The sequence below is a fragment of the Homalodisca vitripennis genome, chromosome 5, assembly GCF_021130785.1.
Source record: "Homalodisca vitripennis isolate AUS2020 chromosome 5, UT_GWSS_2.1, whole genome shotgun sequence".
Taxonomy (NCBI): Eukaryota; Metazoa; Arthropoda; class Insecta; order Hemiptera; family Cicadellidae; genus Homalodisca; species Homalodisca vitripennis.
This window is the reverse complement of record NC_060211.1, coordinates 178,008,113-178,026,991: the sequence shown is the minus strand read 5'-3', so window position 1 is coordinate 178,026,991 and position 18,879 is coordinate 178,008,113. Positions and strand designations below refer to the sequence as shown.

General features: G+C 36.6%; 1 protein-coding gene across 2 annotated transcripts in view; it reads left to right on the top strand.

Annotated features, from left to right (window-relative positions):
- Positions 1–1,186: 1,186 nt before the first annotated feature.
- Positions 1,187–18,879, top strand: part of LOC124363235 (protein artichoke-like) — a 97,858-nt gene continuing 80,165 nt past the window's right edge. The window contains exon 1 of one of the 2 annotated variants that reach the window (XM_046818406.1): positions 1,187–1,247. The gene's annotated coding sequence lies outside the window, so the exon portion shown is untranslated. Of the gene's footprint in view, positions 1,248–11,330; positions 11,354–18,879 lie in introns of those variants that run through there. The other variant, XM_046818407.1, reaches the window with a different exon arrangement.

Below are 18,879 nucleotides of genomic sequence, written 5' to 3'. Positions count from 1 at the left end.
TTATGTCCTGCGCAATCTTGCAAAAGTTTTGTTCGTTGGATGTATTAAAAATGGCCTATTTCGGTCTGATACATCCACATTTGACATATGGGCTTGAGATTGTGGGGAAAGCTGTTCCAAATACAGATTTGAAAGAGTTTTCAGATCTCAAAAGAAAGCCGTAAGAATTCTTTCAAAATTAAAAACCCCAGAGAGTCGTGCAAATATGCCTTCAGGGAGCTTGGATTGCTGACCCTTCCCTGTCTCTATATTCTCGAGGTGGCCTTGTACTGCCGATTTAAATGCGAGTTGGTGCAGGGTAGGGATGTCCACCAATATGGGACTAGAGGCAGGAATAACTTTCGAGTCGAACAGCACAGAACGGCAGCTTTCGAACACTTACCATCTCAAGTTGGAGTCGGACTAATCAATAGGCTCCCTGAAGGCGTCAAACAACTCAATGAAACAAAAAAATTCAAAACTCGACTAAAACATTTTCTTATGTCAAAGGCATTTTTACTCAACTGATGAGTTCATGATGGGCCGCTGGGATGAAAAATTTTTTGAAATTAACAACCACGAAATCCCCGGTTCTGGTACATACAAGAATCGTATTGCATTGTATGTATTTACCTTGACCAATATCATTTATTTGATGTACTTATCTACTTTATATAGTTACGTTGACGCATGCCATGCAATATTGTAATTGTTTCACGCAATAAAGGATATTATTATTATTATTATCTTTAAAGATAATAGCGTTTTTATGTTAATTTTCATTATTTAAATAATAATATTAATAATAACAATAAAATAATAAATAAGTATTAATTATAAATAGTGATATAAACCTACAAACAGTGCCATATAGTAAATTTCTGTTGTGCCGTAAGCACCCAAAGTAAAGGAATAATATATTAATTTAAATAATTATTTATACATTTAGTTAAGCAAAATATTTACATTTAAAATGAATTCCATTTTTGTGACACCTTGAGGAACATTAGTACTGTGATCGAGCTTCCAACCTCATCAAGATATTCTTGGTTTCAGACGTTAACAATAAATTGTAATATCAGTAATATAGTCGTGTGTTTTCTTCGGTCAAACTGTGGTTAAACGAGACATATTGAGAGTGAGTTCTCAGAAGTCACGAGAGGTCTAGTATAATTTGACCCTGACATATTACTGGCTCTACCATTGACCGAGTTAAATTGAACTCTTCCTTTTTGTCTCTGCTACGCTACTGTGTGCTCGCTCCTCTGGTATGTCTCACGTTTTGTATTTCGTTTTCAATACCCTTTTTTACTCTGATACAATATTTTAAATGCATTTTTATTTTTATACTTTTTAGATTAGAAAAATAAATTAAAACAAATGTTTGAGACAAATATATTGATATTCGATTCTTAGACCACTCATGAATACATATCTAATATAGGTTTGAGTCCCGTGGAGAAAGTACTTTTTGCGATTCAAACCCTATTACTAGACACTTTACACAAATTTTATGTTTGCGTGTTATGTATAAAAGGATGTGTCTTGATTGACAGACTAATTCATTAACACCGAGAAAAGACCATGGAAGAGAGACATGAAATTTCCTAGAGGTGTACTAAGGAGAGATTTTACTTCCGCCCCACTGGCCTATTGATGAAAACTTCCGTAAGAAATTCATTGCTGTAAACACATTTATTCATTGAAATAGCCTATTATATGTTATACACTTTTGTATGTAAACATTACTATATGACAACAAATGCATATGTACAGTTAATTTAACCAACATTATATATTTATTTTCATTTATAGGCTTTTCAGTACAGAGTATTTGTTTACGAATGAGCTTCCAGATAATAAAATTATAAGTTAGTAAAAATATACTTTTAGCCGTACATCTTGGCGAATATTAAGTATGCGGTGCTTGATAAATATTGAAATACAGATATTAAAGAAAAAGTTACTATCTAAATTTTACTGTAGATTTTTAGATATACAAAATCACATAAGTTATATAGAAGTAGGCTCCTTTGTACGTGTAGTATTGTACGTAATAATGTCTATGATAATGTATTGTCTATGTCAATGATGCAGGGTCACCACTACTGCATGGAAGACTCATGTAATATGCCGAAGTCACGATTATCTGTTTAAATAACAGGCTTTTGTTGATCTGAAACACTGTATCCGACACTTATAAAGTCTCAATCTCACAATAAACACCTAAAAAACCAATCTATTAACTTTTCTTTGCAAAGTGAAGATTCTGGTTTGGGCCTTCCATAATGTTGGCAGACTACATTCTACAAAACACACAATCCAATAAATTCCTTGGAATACATCTTGATAAGGACTGACATGGAATGTGCACATCGACTCAGTTTGCACCAAATTAGCCTCAGGCATTTATGTCATGACGTCTTTAGCCAATTAAGGCCCGAATCAGTACTGATGTTGGCATATTATGGTCTGATTTAGCCACATCTTACCTACGAATTTGTGTTGTGGGGCTCTGGTCCAAACAATAAAATTTTGAGAGCCTTAAAACTTTGTTTTTGAAATATAATGATAATTTTTTACGTTGCTAAACAAAAAACCTAGATATTAAAAAATCTAAACAAAAGATTTTTCAGACATCCAATATGTACGGTACTTAACTGTTTTGTTTGTTTTCTTGAATTTTCCACATATGGTATCAGAACGTTCCAGTTGATCAGAGAAAGTTGGTAAAATAACTGCATACTTGCTAAGATTCTTTAGTATACGCTCATAGTTCTTCGTAATGTTTGTCCAAAACACTGCCAAATTTACTCTGTGAACACAGTTATTATGACAATTTCTATTAACTGATTCAAAATTATATGAAAACCATTAGATTTTTAAAATATTATAAAGGCATTTATTAAGTTTTATCTTAAAACATTAATTTAACCATAATATATTTATATATCTATAACAATTTTAGTTTTTCAACAACAAGGAAATGTAAATAATTTTTGTAATAATTTATTTTATCATATTTTATATCTAAGGCATTTAAAACCCTGTTCTGAAAAATAATCTTTCAAATCGTATTACTCTGCATAGCCTTACCGTTATTATCTTTAATTTTCACTTAGTGTCTTGAAAGCAAAATCTTAGAAGAATATGTGGATTGAGATCAAAAAGCATTTATGCAAATAAAAAACTTCAATCCTAATTAGATATAAAGGAAATTAGATAAGTGTTGTAGATAAAGCAATATTTATATAAAAGTGTATAATCTATATAATCTTGAAATTTGTACATAGATATGTAGAGATACGATGTACCGTATCTCTTGTAAAGATGTACTGCTTATAAAAATGAGGTCCATGTGGATGTGGTAATGGCCAGTTTTTTATAGGATAGTAGGTTAGTACCAAAAAAGGAATACCTGTGGAAAGTTGAAACATAACATTATGGAAGTCAGTAACTGATGGATCAGAACCGTCAGAATAGCGGATAAAGTAAGAAAAGGTTGTTCCTAAGGACGTTTGGCCCAATATCATAATGCACCAATGTTAGGACACCTAGGAATTCATAAAACCTGTGAAAAACTTGACCAAGGATGTAGATTCTGTTAACCAGTCAAATGTGACGAGAAGAAACCTTCACCATAATATGGGTAGATAGAGGATGTGATTACACTTTCCACACGATAAGCGCTGACTTGATGTGTTCATTCTGTTAGTGTTTGTTAGTAAGCGTGAAAAAGTTCCATATTATGTAATCTTTGATGGTATATAAGACAAGTGCATACAACAATGACTTGAGGTTTTATGTTTTGAGTACAAGAGTAATTAATATGTGATAATAATTAAGAGTTTTTAGGAAACAAGATAAAACGTTTTTTTACAGACGGCCAGGTTTCCTGGGCCTGATAGTTGCCTCTCAGCCTTTACAGAAACCACGAGATCTTCTGAACAATGCTTACCTGTTCCAACCCCTCTTACGTATGCCTAAGAAAACCTAGGGACTTCGAGGGTTTGCTCTGCAATGCCGGACATCCAAATATGACGTGCTCGGCTGTTTTTTGGTCAGCCTCGCCACATTTCCTGCAGAGTGTTTCCTGAACCGGAATACCTATTCTGTTCAGGTGGCTTCGGAATATCCAATTACCTGTGATAAAACCAGCCATCTTACGGATCTCCGTTCAACTTTTTCTAAGGAGATCCGCTGCAAAGTTCTTGATGGTCCATTTAACATCCGCTTTGCTTGTACGTCCCTTCAGTTTTTCTGTAATGCGTTTGTTAAACACCCAATTGGCAACTGATGTACGTGTTAAGTTATATGAAACACAGCACGTTGGTTCAGGACCAGTAAGAGGACAGTTGGATCAACTGTCTGCCCCTTCACTACCTGTGATTCCCTATGTCTGGGCACTTTTTTTATAATAACTTTATTGGTTTTCGTCAGAAATCCTATGACCTTAGGGCATTCCCCTACTGTCTTTTAAATACAGTCATGGTTGGCCAAGGCCTGCAAATGAGCCCTGCTATCCGAGTTAATGTAGATAGTTTTGCCTTTGTAGCCTCTTTGCACATTAATTCTTGGGCATTCTGCAAGGGCTGTAACTTCAGCCTAAAAGATAGTTGCCAGTTTCCCAAGCCAAAAGTTTAAGCTAGTTCTAGGTCTGGCTCATAGTCTTCGACCAGTCCGTGTATCAGGTTAGAGCCTTTTTCATGTAGACAGGCTCAACGTTTGACCATTCCTCTCTTTCAACAATGTTGACGAGAAATGGTTTTCCCAGCCCGTAACATTTGACATTCTGTCAGAGAGTATCTCTAGAATGTCTAGTTTGAGAATTTAAGAGATCTTGGAGTGCTTGCTAGCATGGTGATGATGCCAGTTCTCATTCTGTCTGTAAGCAGCCATCGAGCCTCTCCTATGACAAATATATCAAGGGGTGGGAGGCTTAGCACTACTTCCATGGCAGCGGTTGGCACTACTCCCATTGTACCCAAGCATGCCAACCACTGTAACTTTGACAGGTTTTTGCGGCAGCCACCTGCTTTACCCTTGACCACCATACCGATGAGCCAAACACCATCATTGGTCTAATGAATCTGGTGTATAGTCAATGTGACATTTCGGGTCTAAAGCCCCAAGTGCATCCTACCACACGTATCACCAATGTAGTCAGATATTGGCTGATTGGTCTAATGACTCTGGTGTATTAATAGTCAATGTGACATGTAGGGTCTAAAGCCCCAAGTGCATCCTACCACACGATCACCAATGTAGTCAGATATTGGCTGATTGGTCTAATGACTCTGGTGTATAGTCAATGTGACATGTAGGGTCTAAAGCCCCAAGTGCATCCTACCACACGTATCACCAATGTACTCAGATATTGGCTGATTGGTCTAACGACTCTGGTGTATAGTCAATGTGACATGTAGGGTCTAAAGCCCCAAGTGCATCCTACCATACGTATCACCAATGTAGTCAGATATTGGCTGATTGGTCTAATAACTCTGGTGTATAGTCAATGTGACATGTAGGGTCTAAAACCCCAAGTGCATCCTACCACACGTATCAGCAATGTAGGATTTTATGGAATACATAATCAACATTGGCTGATTATTTATTCCAGATGACTGTTCCAGGTTATTTTATAATCCAAATTGACTCCTATATGCTTGAACTCCCTGTTTACCTGTATCTGACCCCCACATAGGACTGATTTCCAGTTTCCTCCTACTTGTAAATGGTATCATGACGGCCTTCGAAAAATTCAGTGCATGTCATTTTTTATCACACCATCGCTCCACAATGGACAGTGCTCTCTGCATCATTTCCAAGCACATAATCATATGCTTGCCCCTAATGAGTATGACAACATCATCTGCGTAGCCTTGGGCATACACGCCCTGTTCATTCAGAGTCTAGAGTGATTCATCCACAACTATGTTACACAGGCTCGGTGATAGTACACCACCTTCTGGACATTCCCGATACGTCTTGACCTTTCTTGTGACTTCGCACAGAGATACCTCTGCTCTTGTGCTACTAATCATGTTTTTATCAATCTGAAAACAGTATTCTCAGTACCCCTGGATGTAAGCTTAGACACTATAGAGTGAGTACCCATTTTATCAAAAGATCATTCTATATCCAGGAATTCCGCTATAGCAATTTTCTTTTGTACAATAGCTTGCTCACTCTTTGCAACCAAACAATGGAGGGCTGTTTCACAAGATTTATCTTTCTGATAAGCATGTTTATGTGCATGTAAGGGACAGTTGATGAGAACTGTGTCCCTTACATACCCATCCAGAACCTTCTCCATGGTCATGAGGAGGATGGATGTTAGGCTTATTGGTCTATAAGCCTTTTCAGCCTCGTAGGAGGGTTTACCTGACTTCAGGATAAAAAAATAATCCGAGAGGTCCTCCAAGATGAGGGTATGACTCCTGTCGCTAGGCTAGTTCTAAAAAGTAGTAGAGGCAGAGGTAGGAGACTTTTAGTAGAGCTGTCCAAACTGTAGGAGAGCAAGAAAAATGCCCTTAGTAGCTGGTGATTTAAATGGTTTAAAAGACTCTAGGGCCCATTTTATCTCCCCTAGTAGTAGTTGATGATAATTTTCGCACAGTTCCAGTCCTCCTTAGACGAGCTCTCTCTAGGTTCTTGCCGGCATTCACTAACAACTGTTTCACTGGTCTGGAAAGATCTTGGGAAGTGTGTTCAGTAAACACTGAAGTCTCCTCAGGATCATCGGTATGAGTCCCATCTTTACTAATACACGCAAGCCAACCCTAGTAAACGAGTGGAGTAGTACACAAGCAAGATGCTCTATAACACCAGTAGGCACAGACAAACCAACCCTATTGAACGAGTAGGCGAGTACACAAGCAAGATTCTCTATAACGCTAGTATGTATTCACAAGCCAATCCTAGAGACTTTTTATGTCGTTTGAAATGAGTACACTAACAGGTTAAACTGTTTACATTCCTGAATACGGCACATAAATTACCGTTACATTTAAAATATCCGTCATTTGTTACACATATATGTTTGATAAGCGCAAATAGCAAACAATATCAAGTAGGAGAGACTACAAAAGGAGGACCGCCTTCGCGATATTGGATCAACTGTATTATGTGAACGTGACATTCTCTCTCCTGCTCTTACGGTGTCAGGGGAATTGGATAACTGAATATTTATAAACAAACCCAATATTTTGCTTTGTTTCCATTCAAAAGTTAGTTACGTTACCTATACTACTGAGATACTCGCAGTTGTTTAACAAGCCAGAAGGTTTCTATTTACGTTGAGTTCTTTTGAGAGATAATGGATTGGAGAATGTTTGAAAACCAAAAAGAGTGCTTAATGGTATCTTTGTAATCAGGTTCTGTTTGTTGTTTCAAACAGCTTAGAAATGTATCCCTATTTCAAAGTTTCAATCCACAGTTTTATAAAAGTTCTTGAGGAAACCTTAATCCTAACTGAAAGTTAAAGATTTTAGATTGTTTGGCAACGATTATGGCCTCTGTTATGTTATTTTCTAAAAAGTGTTTGGTGATCAATTTATCTTCATAGAATTAGTTAACTAAACAGTCTATGATCGTACGGTTCAGTTATTTATTTTAATATAAATATATACATATAGTTAGAGTATATTTAAGATAAAAAGCTTGTTAAAGATGGGCAATGATAAATTAAATTTTTATTTTATATATATAATATATTACACTTTCTATTTTTCAACGAAAATCAGTAGATTTTAATAAAGGCAATTTTATTTTAATGTAAAGAAGAAGATTATAAAACATAAAACCAATTAAAATAATTCTAAACAGTCTTTATTACTTGTCAGACCACATGTGACGCAATAAAGCTTCACTGAAGTTGCATGCGACATCTATAACTCATTATACTATAGAAGTTTCCTGGCACACATAATCACATGGTCAGTTAATAATAGAATGATGGATTAGTACAAGAAAGGAGTACGTCAGACCACATGTGACGTAATAAAGCTTCACTGAAGTTGCATGCGACATCTATAACTTATTACACTATAGAAGTTTCCTGGCACACATAATCACATGGTCAGTAAATGATAGAAAGATGGATTAGTACAAGAAAGGAGTACGTCAGACCACATGTGACGTAATAAAGCTTCACCGAAGTTGCATGCCACATCTATAACTCATTACACTATAGAAGTTTCCTGCAGATAGATAGACAATCACACAAACCAATATTTATAACACCCATATAGACAGAAGGCAAATGATGCCTGTCAAATGAGTGGCAGTTCTCAATAAAACTCAACCGAATATTATGGATGTACATGAACCATTTTCGAATCTATTCTTAATGATGTAGAAATGAAGTTTCTTGAAAATTGTAGTTATCCAGATGAAACTGTTTTCGAAATATCCTGTCGAAATTTATGCTACTTCGTAAACGCTCACTAAAATCCCATAGACAGACTCTCATGCACATAATCTAACTCGACGTTGCCTATGTAGAAATGAGCTTATATGCAAAATGTAAAACCCGTATCGCATTTCGTTCTGAAAATATCTAGCGAGGAGCAGACACACACACACAATATGGGCAAACAAACAGACACAGGAGGAAATCTGCAAGAATCCTCAGTGATAGTTAAGAAACATACAACGTATGTGTTTAAGTTTACAATTTAATCCATCCTCAAAAATCAACCTTGGTCCGACGTAGATGAACCAATAAAGTGGAGTATTGAAGGACCCTAAAAAACAATGAAAGTATTTTACAGACAATCAAACAATGTTAACTCGTTACATACGTTACATTTTCAAACTTTAAAATGTAAAATGACTGTAGTCACGTTTTTTACAAATTTATTTACTCTACAATATTCTTGTTGCCATTATTGGTACTCATGACACCGATGTAATAATCTTCACTAAACCTTAGGCAGCTCCATGGAGAAACATGAAACACCATAGAACTCAATGTTGCCTATATAATGTTCAACCAAAAACAATACGGAACACTCCACGTTTCTGATCTCGCTGGTAGATAATATAGCATGATCAGTGAATAGTGATTGTCGTTTATGAAACGTAATGTGAGCCTAAACCAACTCCCAAAAGTTGCTGGCAGAACCGATTGGTATGTTGAGAGAATGATAGATTGTCATCCATGAAACGGTACATGAGTCTCAGTGCTCCCAAAAGTTGCTGGCAGATCGATTGGTATGTTGAGAGAATGATAGATTGTCATCCATGAAATGGTACAGGAGTCTCAGTGCTCCCAAAAGTCGCTGGCAGATCCGATTGGTATGTTGAGAGAATGATAGATTGTCATCCATGAAACGGTACAGGAGTCTCAGTGCTCCCAAAAGTTGCTGGCAGATCCGATTGGTATGTTGAGAGAATGATAGATTGTCATCCATAAAACGGTACAGGAGTCTCAGTGCTCCCAAAAGTCGCTGGCAGGTCCGATTCGCACAGTCAGAGAATGATAGATGCAATAAATTAACGTGCTTATCCCAATTCAGTCTTTCATCAAGTGTAACTCGAAGATATTTAAAGAGCTTTTTTTAAACTTTAGCAGATACAGTCCTCTGTGAAAGAGTTTGAAATATATTGTAACAATGTAGCAGAGATTACCGAACCCTGCGGCACACCAACTGTGGCGGGTAGGGCTGAGCGTACAGACTCCCTCACTCTCACTCGCTGTTTCCCGTCAAGAAACTGCGAAACTACTATAAACTGACTCCTCTAATCCCTGCCGCTTCCATTTCTATTAACAAAATTTTGTAATAAAAAACATTGTAGTTAACAACCTTGTTCCTTTACTTCCCGTTCTTACTTCCATAAACCATGTCTGGGACGGATAAAAGCGCATCCTCAGTAGATAATCTCCTTCGAAAGCCGTACTGGTAGTTACTAAATGATTTTTTATCAAATTAAGATAATTAAAAACTCTGATTTTCAGAAATTATTCTAAAATTTTTGAAAATACTGACACCGTTACTGACACATAGGACCGTAAAAACCGGATAAGTTTTATTCTTTAAACTTTTTATTATTTCAACTACTTTAATAACTGTTGTAGGATTGATAAAATATGAATTAAAATTATTATTTAAACCAAAATTAGTAAAAAGAGTTCCACAGCTATCTGGGTTTGTTCATATTGTAGTAAAATATTCGTTTGTTTATCTCTTCGGATACGATTAAAGAATCCGTAATAATCATAGAGTTATCTAGTTCTACTCGGTCAACGTTCTTATCTGTATAATTACCCGTTATTCCATTTATTATTTTCCATAATGAACTATCAAGTAAATCTATATTTAAATCACTAATCAACTCGGCATTGTTGGCTAGTTTGAAAATGTTTTATTGAATTCCACGAAAATATTTTATCAAAACTAAATAATCTATATATCCAAATAATATTTAAAACAAGTTTTGAATTTTAATTTTAAAAACTAGGGTATCAGCTGTTAATAAATTAATGCTTAGATTTGTCGTATTTATTTGTTTAGCCACATAACACAATTACAACAATGAAATGTATTATATCCTTCTATATTATATAAATCTAATCATTCGTCACTAATCATTAATCCGCGTTTCGCAAAGAACCATGAGTTCATTTCTAAAAATATATTTTTAAAAGAAAACTAGAATCAGTTTTTAATGTTCCTGATGTTAGCATAAGTTACGTTGTATGATTTTTCACTACAACCGGTAGTAAAAAACTGTTTGAAGGATTTGATATAAAAGAAATTATGTTTGATAGAGTTTTAAGAAAAAAACTAGATTAATTAAAGTTAACCCTGTTTTATATACTAAAGTGTACAAACAAACAAAAATGCCCTGTCATAACATATATTCATAGTAATATTTAATCATTTAATAGTAATATTTAGTAATGTAAAATAATATAATAAATTTTCTAACAGGGGCCAAGGGTTCAATTCCCGGCGAGGTCAACTCAAATGTTCAAATGGGCTTGGATGGATTTCCTTTAAGAACTTTAAATCCAAACAGTTAAACGTAAATGAGATTAAATTACAACGACATTGGTGTTCAAAGAACCCACTCATATCTAAACCGAGAGTAATGATGTAAACACTGACTGATGGAATAATTTGAACCGACCCGGCATCTCATGGAATTAGAACACAGGCGGTCTAACTGAACTGTGACGTATTAACCCGTGATAACCGGTGCCAGTGACAGGACAATCTCGTGCCGGTAAGTTGGTAGCACTGTCAGTCAGTTGACCCGACCTCTTCTGATGGTATGAAACGTGTTAGTTTGTTAGTGATTGTTTCATTTGTTTATGTTGTTTTGACAGTGTTTCTCTACATTTGTTTATGTTTTTAGTTATTTACAGGTAATATTGCACTAGTATTTTCATAAAATGTAATTAACGTAAGAAATGTATTTTTTGTTCCAAAAAAAGGTTAATATTATTCACTATATTTGTCTAATATCCAAATTATCTTGTTTGTATAAGATTAAAAAGACATGGAATATGGGAATTGAACAACAAAGTGATGTTGACATAACATATTTAGTAATCAGAAAACTTCAAATAATTTTATTTCAATAGCAATAGTTGGCACATAACAAATTAAGTGAAACAATGTTTATTTATGTATTGATCAGAGAGAAAAACTGCAAAACTTCTAGTTAACCCATACGTTAAATTCTTGAACGATTTGTATTGAAAAAATATTTATTAGACTCTCAGCATTCATTGTCATCGTCACAACAGGGGAATTAAATTAAACAAAACGGATTTTTATGTAAAAAAATAAAATTTAATCGTACATGCAAATAGGAAAAATTATTGTTATATAGGCCCTACACCATATATATTTTTATATTCCTGCTAGCACAGAGTTTAACCCAAGTACTAGCCAAGTTACAAATAAGTTTTGAAAAGGCTGTTTTTCTTTCTTGTTATTAACTAATGTGCTTGTTTGTGGTGTAAAAGATCGAAACAAGATTGTAAAAACAGGAAAACCCATACACTCAAGGACCTTTATAATAAATCGTCTGATCTGCTTATTACAACTACAAATACATGTAACTCATTTTTTTAATAAATCGCAGAAGTAAGAGAACTTCAGTGGTCTTTAAAAAAAGTCTATTTAAAAAGTCCCACACCGTTAACTTCTTTCTGTCATAAAGAATTTTATTGAGTATTGTGCACTGGTTGGTTATTACAAGATTAGCTATTGTCATTCTTATCAAGTTTATTTTAATATAATTTGTGTTAGTGTTGTTAAGTTCACATTTGACATTTGCTAATTTGTTGTAATACCTGAATTATGCACGTCAAAATGTTTTGTATTATTTATTTATTCTAACTTATATTAATTAATCTCATGTTGGGCTTTTTTCCACATAAGGTACAGATCAAATCATATATAATATAAGTATTTTAGCGTTACCGATTGATGTAGCACTGAACATAAGCAGATGTCCATATATTTCTGTTACCATAATGACATTATATAAAAATATACAATTTAAAATTAAAACTTGTGGCCCGAAGATTGTGAGGGTGCCGAATAATCGTAATGCGTGTCACATAGGCATTCACCTATGTACGTAAACAACAAACGTTATGGGCCTTGGCCTTATACTGTATAGTTCAATATCACAGGGGCTACTGTTGTAAAATAAGAACAGATTCAATTTATACAATGTAAAGCCTACTTATATATATATACTTAACATACTTATATATATATATATATATATATATATATATATATACATACTTAGAAAACTACAGTTCGTAATCCATCTCTTACATCGCTCACTATTATTAACACAGGTTCACAATCAGTCAAAAATACAAATAATAATAATAAATAATTTGACACTTCTTCAAATAATTGTGCCAATTAATTAAAATCAATTTAAATTATAAAAAAGTAACTAAGACGTTTAATTTCCCAGTAGCTAGCTAGCATTACATATAATTACAAAACAAACAACGTTTTAAATGCATATGCAGTAATAAAATACATGTTAGACTTAACAACTGTAGCAACCTGTGTCATGCCTGGTAAACCAGCAGTAACTACTGTAGGACCACTGTGCCTGGTGAACCAGCAGTAACTACTGTAGGACCACTGTGCCTGGTGAACCAGCAGTAACTACTGTAGGACCGCCGTGCCTGGTGAACCACCAGTAACTACTGTAGGACCACTGTGCCTGGTGAACCAGCAGTAACTACTGTAGGACCGCCGTGCCTGGTGAACCAGCAGTAACTACTGTAGGACCGACGTGCCTGGTGAACCAGCAGTAACTACTGTAAGACCGCCGTGCCTGGTGAACCACCAGTAACTACTGTAGGACCACCGTGCCTGGTGAGCCAGCAGTAACTACTGTAGGACCGCCGTGCCTGGTGAACCACCAGTAACTACTGTAGGACCACCGTGCCTGGTGAGCCAGCAGTAACTACTGTAGGACCGCCGTGCCTGGTGAACCAGCAGTAACTACTGTAAGACCGCCGTGCCTGGTGAACCAGCAGTAACTACTGTAGGACCGCCGTGCCTGGTGAACCACCAGTAACTACTGTAGGACCACCGTGCGTGGTGAGCCAGCAGTAACTACTGTAAGACCGCCGTGCCTGGTGAACCAGCAGTAACTACTGTAAGACCGCCGTGCCTGGTGAACCACCAGTAACTACTGTAGGACCACCGTGCCTGGTGAGCCAGCAGTAACTACTGTAGGACCGCCGTGCCTGGTGAACCAGCAGTAACTACTGTAGGAGCTGCCGTGTCTGGTGAACCAACAGTAACTACTGTAGGACCGCCGTGCCTGGTGAACCAGCAGTAACTACTGTAGGACCGCCGTGCCTGGTGAACCAGCAGTAACTACTGTAGGACCACTGTGCCTGGTGAACCAGCAGTAACTACTGTAGGACCGCCGTGCCTGGTGAACCAGCAGTAACTACTGTAGAAGCGCCGTGCCTGGTGAACCAGCAGTAACTACTGTAGGACCGCCGTGCCTGGTGAACCAGCAGTAACTACTGTAGGAGCTTAGTGTCTGGTGAGCCAGCAGTAACTACTGTAGGACCGCCGTGCCTGGTGAGCCAACAGTAACTACTGTAGGACCGCCGTGCCTGGTGAACCAGCTGTAACTACTGTAGGAGCTTAGTGTCTGGTGAGCCAGCAGTAACTACTGTAGGACCGCCGTGCCTGGTGAGCCAACAGTAACTACTGTAGGACCGCCGTGCCTGGTGAGCCAACAGTAACTACTGTAGGACCGCCGTGCCTGGTGAACCAGCAGTAACTACTGTAGGACCGCCGTGCCTGGTGAGCCAGCAGTAACTACTGTAGGAGCTTAGTGTCTGGTGAACCAACAGTAACTACTGTAGGACCGCCGTGTCTGGTGAGCCAGCAGTAACTACTGTAGGACCGCCGTGCCTGGTGAGCCAACAGTAACTACTGTAGGACCGCCGTGCCTGGTGAGCCAGCGTAACTACTGTAGGAGCTTAGTGCCTGGTGAACCAACAGTAACTACTGTAGGACCGCCGTGTCTGGTGAGCCAACAGTAACTACTGTAGGAGCTTAGTGTCTGGTGAGCCAGGAGTAACTACTGTAGGAGCTTAGTGTCTGGTGAGCCAGCAGTAACTACTGTAGGACCGCCGTGTCTGGTGAGCCAGGAGTAACTACTGTAGGAGCTTAGTGTCTGGTGAGCCAGCGTAACTACTGTAGGAGCTTAGTGTCTGGTGAACCACCAGTAACTACTGTAGGACCGCCGTGCCTGGTGAGCCAACAGTAACTACTGTAGGACCGCCGTGTCTGGTGAGCCAGCGTAACTACTGTAGGACCGCCGTGCCTGGTGAGCCAACAGTAACTACTGTAGGACCGCCGTGCCTGGTGAGCCAACAGTAACTACTGTAGGACCGCCGTGTCTGGTAAACTAGCAGTAACTACCTTAGGAGCGCCGTGTCTGGTGAGCCAGCAGTAACTACTGTAGGACCGCCGTTCCTGGTGAGCCAGCAGTAACTACCGTAGAAGCGCTGTGTCTGGTGAACCAACAGTAACTACTGTAGGAGCTTAGTGTCTGGTAAGCCAGCAGTAACTACTGTAGGACCGCCGTGCCTGATGAGCCAACAGTAACTACTGTAGGACCGCCGTGCCTGGTGTGCCAGGAGTAACTACTGTAGGAGCGCCGTGTCTGGTGAACCAGCTGTAACTACTGTGGGAGCGCCGTGTCTGGTAAACAAGCAGTAACTACTGTGGGAGCGCCGTGTCTGGTAAACAAGCAGTAACTACCGTAGGAGCGCCGTGTCTGGTGAGCCAGCAGTAACTACTGTAGGAGCGCCGTGCCTTATGAGCCAGGAGTATCTAACTATAGTCGGGAACAGCTAAGAAGTTGGTTGTTGTTCGGTCTATAGTAGTGCATATCGCTTAACTTTTGGCAATAACGTCTCATTCTTGTTTTGTAGTTTTGGATTGAGAACTCCACTTATTTTCTTTCGAAAAACTTATATCCTAAACTAAGCGATAAATTATGAGACACCCATCATTTCCTATTGGGTAAAAGTGTCTTACTACTACTATAAAATGCGAAAACATATAATATATGTGTATTGTTATTTTAATATAAAATTAAATGTAAAAGTGATTTGTTTAATAGTTTTTAATTATGTCTCCTGAAAATATTTTCACACATTTCGCTATGTGCACGCGTATTAAAATTAACCATAAACGTATGTGAAATATAAATTCCCAGTATTCTACAACTAACAAAAATAGCAGATCTTAAGAAATATTTGCCTGTGTAAAATTTTTATATTTAGTTTTTATTTATTAAAAAAGTAAAAAACCATAATTAATAGTAGGCATGAATAATCAATGCAATATGTATTACAATAGAGTAATGCTGATATGTCAAGACTTTACGAGATATTTGGTATATATTTTATGAATTTACACCTCATGTTTGTATCAAAATAATATAAAATTGTGAGTTATTTATATGACAACAAATATAGAAATTTTATTTAAATCTGGTCTACAACTCTAGTCTGGCAATACAAGATAAATCATATTACAGGATAAAGGTCAGAACATGGTTTACGGTTACACATGGAGCAGTAGATTAGAGTTAATTTTAAAATATAGATATAATTACCTTAATGTTTTGGGCATAGAGAAATATTTTTTTACAAAAACGTAGGCTAGATCAAACTTTTATATGTAGAATCAAATTTAGAACAGTTCAGCGCTAATGTAAAAATTTTAGTACTTAAAGATTTACGGCCGTCAGGTTTGGAAACCTAACATATCTCTGGTTATATGAGTTTAAGTGGCGGGCCGTAGGAGCCTCACTCTACACTGTCTTCTCTGCTCTACTGAAGTGCATACAATATAAACCATGATTTATGTAATTAAAAGCTCTGTGTCTGATTAGGTAGCAGTAAACCCATATCTACCAACTGCTGTAGCAGCCAAACCACTCTAAAACTAACAAGGTTTAAAGTGCATACAATATAACCCATGTTTGATTTAATTAGTAGCTCTGTGTTTGATGAGCTAGCAGTAACCCATATCTACTAACTGCTCTAGCAACCAACCCACTCTTAAACTAACAAGGTTTGATGTGCATACAATATAATCCTTGTTTGACGTAATTAGGAGCTCTGTATTTGATGAGCTAGCAGTAACCCCACATCTAGCAACTGCTGTAGCAGCCAACCCAGTATAAAACTAAAAAGGTTTGATTCACTTTGGAATCGAAACTATTTTGTATAGTACCTAGTTTTTCTTGACAGAAGCATTTTCATTAAGAAATAATTAGGTCGACAACCGCGACAATATTAGTAGTGTGTGAAATGGAAGGGATTCATAGTATAAGGAAATATTGTTCTTTTCTTACACACAGGCCAAACCGAAGCAGTACGATCCTATTCTCGATTCTATTCTCGATTCTATTCTCTGAATATTACAGTAAACTGTTTCCTTCTGTGATGTGAGGATGTGGCATTGGGTTGACATATTTCAGGAGAAGAATGGAGTAGACACAGTTTTTGTTTTATTCGTTTCTTTAATCTTGCATTTTTTGCCTCCAACGCCATTCATTGAGTAGGCCTACGTGAATATTCCCCTCAAAGCCTCTGTTTAAGAACTTCATCCTTGTAGCCGTCACCGTGTTTGTCGGTTGCCGGGTCGGTAAATTTGCAGAGCCGGATTTAGCTATTATATGCTACTAAATGTAGATTTAGCTTCTACTTTTAGTAACATATCTCTAGATGCCGGAACTGGATCTGACTCGAGTTTTGTCGGTCAGTGTAAACACGCATCAAACAGTAATATTTTCTCCATAAAATATATTTTAGCGTAACGCATTTAACATCAACTGTCTCATAAAAGCAATAGTCAAGGAATTATATGAAGATTGATTATTTAGCTGAAAGTGGTAATTCTAGTGTATCTATCCCATGCTCTGAACTATTGGAAGTGTACACAGTCATTATTAGTGTTTAAAATTTATTTTTAGTTTCCATAACATAAGTAATGTTATTATCTTAGAGTTGGCCTTCGTTTAAATCAAATTATTGTAAATAATTTTAATATTATGCTTCTAAACTAGTCTTCTTTACCATAAACATCTGTTTTGGTATTTTATAGAAGACCGATGAAAAAGTGATGTTTTCAATTATACTTGTTTTCTGCTATAAAACTTCACGTCAGACGAGATCCGAGTATCAAAACTCTGGTTCAATTGTTCAATCAAAGTCCTTTCTTTGAATTTCAGGATATATTTTGTAGATCCAGGTTGTATCACATTCCGAAGTGGAATATGCTTACCACTTTCCGGTAATATATCGAACTGTAATTTCTAATTCGTTTAGCACTATTACAATTTTGATGTAGTATAATATCCACTCAGTTATACATGATTAAAGTTTTTAAATCTCATATTCCAAACCAAACTCGGATCTGGAAATATATTATACCGTCATTTGGGATAAGTTATTAATTTTTAGTATACATTCGCGTGTAACGACAGTTTGCATAGTTTAAACAATTAGTTAGGTGGAGGTGAACTATTCTGTAGGCCTTATCTTACACTCACGTCCATCATTTTTGAAGTTTTTCTGTTACTAAATATGCAGTATAGCACAGCAACTAGTATGAAGGTTATAACAGTAAGGTGAGGAGGTCGTATTTGACGTATTAAACTTTATTTTAGTATCACAATTCTTGGAAAAGCTGTGTAAACAAGTTTTTTTAGCTCGCTATATAAGAGTTGGCAACAGTGCAATTCCAATGTGCATCCAGTAAATAACACAACTGCAGTAAACTTTACAACTTGCTGTAAAACCGTCTATGAAACAAGATTAGAAAATTGAGTTGATCAGAATCTGTAGTGTTGATACGAATTAAGTTAAAAATTTGGTTTCTACCTGATAACAAAGAATAAAATAGCGAAACGTTTTCATCAATTAAAAGAAATCCTTCAATGTTGGATGTTACACTGAAGGAATAAGAGTATCTCCGTCTATTATAGTTATTGTTATTAATTGCACTGTTTCTATCAATGTACATGTATTTTTTCTGTCAGTTTGTTTCTGTTTCTGAATTTCAATAGTACTGTTATCGGTAAATGTAATTCTTTCTTTATATAAATTGTTTACACTCCAAAATCGGCGTAAATGTACAGAAAATGTCGACGTAACTTCATCAAACATCATCATTAGAACCCAAATCAACCTTCGTTTCTAATTATTTTGTATATGGTTTCGAAGTTTTAAGTCAATGTTGAGAGAACATATTGGTCACAAAAATCAAATAATTAGACTAGTGCGAACTCAGATTTTGTAGCACTTAATTACATCGAGTCATTCGTAAAAAGGACTTTTACATTTTGAAAGAAAAGGATGAA